Raw genomic sequence first — 2,617 nt, forward strand, 5'->3', positions numbered from 1 at the left:
TTTTAGGTTCTACTATTTAAGTTATAGGGTCCCATCGTGCCTAAAATGATTAAGAAATTTCACCTATAGCGGCTCTTAGTCTAGAAAATTTATGTCTGATTTACATTTTTAGGTATATTTTGAACCATATTAAAAAAGAAGCCACATCTCGATAGAAGGTACCTTCTCGAAAAAATACAGAGGCAAAAAAGTTTTAAAAACACTCTGTTTAACTAATGGTACCGCAGAAATATTTTAATTGGAACGTACACAAACATTTGGGGGGTTTAAAAAACCAAAAACCCCATAAAATTTTTATGTAAACATATAAAAAAGTAAGCCTTAGCTCGATAAAAACTGACTTATCGAAAAAATACCAAGAGTCAAAAAAGTTTTAAGAATATTTAATTTAACTAATGGTACCGCAATAATAATTTAATTGAGACGTGCACAAAAGTTTGGGGGGGGGGGTTTAAAGGAACAAAACCCCCATAAACTTTTTATGGGGTGCACAAATTTCACTATAATTTTTCTTTAAGATGCTCCTGCCATAAGAATGCACATGTACATTTTCAATAAAAAATCTCTAATAGTTTTCGATATACAGTACAACCTGCCATATCCGGACCCGTCATATCCGGACCTTCCCATATCCGGACGGTTCTGCGCCGTCCGGATCTACCGAAATCTACCGAGAAAGGCAGTCCTGCTGTTGGACAACGCACTAAAAGAAGAACTAAAAGATGGCGAAATAATATATTATAGAATCTATAAAACGTTTCTATCGACGAAAGTTATTGACGGCGTTGATTACTGGAATGTATGAAGGAGAAAACGTTTCAGACACTGTAAAAGAAATAGTGGTCTTGATATCCGGATTTTTTCATATCCGGATCGGTCTGTCGCCACATTGATCCGAATATGGCAGGTTTAACTGTATTCGAAAAAATCGATTTTCATTTTGTAACTTCAAAGGGCTGTAACTTTTTTTATGTGCATATTTGTACTAAGGTAAGTTAGGTTCATTCGAACTATTTTGGTCCCAGAATATGTACTTTCATTTATGACCTGTATTTTTGTTACACCCTGTATAGTCCAATAATAATCAAATCCTAAATTCAAGTTTACTTTCATATAATAGATATTATCATGTCACTTACAACCTTCCATTTCAGTAATATAAGTATATATAAGTATAGCTTTTATATTATAAAAGGAAGTGTTTAAATATTTTTTTCTTTTAAAATACATAATAATAATTAATGCCCGTACTTATTAGTAAGTAATAATTTTTCAATTTCAATACTCTATAATATATATGATTTGGTATTGCATTTGAAAAGGAAACAATAAATATTCAAAATGTAGTGGTCGGAATTTTTACTTATGCAAGGATTTTTGCATGTACGGATTTTGGCCTGTCGGGATTCTGGCGTTACGGTGTTTTAGCCGTCGGGATTATGGCAGTCGGGATTTTGGCTGTCGGGATTTTGGGCACCACCACCTAAAATGCTACATAGGGCGACTAATAATGTACGATGGCGAGACTTAGTCACTTAGAGTTTGATCATCAAACATCAAACTTTATTAAAGCGGTAGGAATGTGGTGTTTCAGATGGTTGTTTGAAATTCCATGGGTCAACCATATTACAAATAAAGTGGTCTTAAGAAAAAACAATACTCAAAGAGAGTTTTTAAACATCGTAAACAGCGGAAGGTATTTAGGCCATATTTTAAGAGAAAACAAATATAATATTTGATAAATCATTTTAATGGGTAAAATTGAAGGTCAGAGAAGAAGATTAAAGAAGAGCCGAATGATCCTTACACACCCTCCATATTAAATATTTTACTGAATCTTTTGTGAAACACCTCACTTGATAAAATAATGCCATAAGGCAGTCTTAAAAATTTATATCTACCATAGCAAGTGTTAAAAGTACATAATTTACTACTTTCATCATCAAGCTTTATGCTCCAAAATGCTTTTGAGGCATCAAGCTTGCTGAAATAAACGTTACCTTTAAATTTGCAGCTATTTCATCAATCGTAAGGAGTTGCAAGTGCTCTCTTTTGATAGCTTTATTCAAGTCTCTAGGATCTATACAAACTCTTATGGAATTACTTTTTGGTTTTCTTACCAAGACTATAGAGTTGACCCAATCTGTAGGTTCATCAACCTTCTCAATTATTTCATTTTTCTCCATTTCAGCTAATTTAAGTTTTAGTTTCTCCTTTAATTGTAGTGGAATCTTTCTTGGAGAATGTATAACTAGTTGTGCAGTTTCATTTAGCACGATTTTGTATGGCTCATCCAAGCAGCCTATACCTGAAAAAACTTCTTTAAATATTTTTTTCACATCAGAGTAATCATTTTTAAATGTAACTTCTCTAGAATTCAAATTATTTTCACTTTTTTCTATAGTATTGATTCTTTTTAATATATTTAAAGCTTTACATGTAGGAAGACCTAATACCGTTGGTGAATTAATTTCTACCACATAAAACATTATGTTGTACATGTTATCTTTATATTTGCATTCTAAACTAAATTTTCCAATGACCCTAAGTGTTTCATTCGAAAATGTTGTTAACCTGCAGTTTGTTTTCTGTAGGTCAACAGTAACTTCTAGAGAAT

Source organism: Diabrotica virgifera, chromosome 9 (genome assembly GCF_917563875.1).
Source record: "Diabrotica virgifera virgifera chromosome 9, PGI_DIABVI_V3a".
In the NCBI taxonomy this organism is placed as follows: domain Eukaryota; kingdom Metazoa; phylum Arthropoda; class Insecta; order Coleoptera; family Chrysomelidae; genus Diabrotica; species Diabrotica virgifera.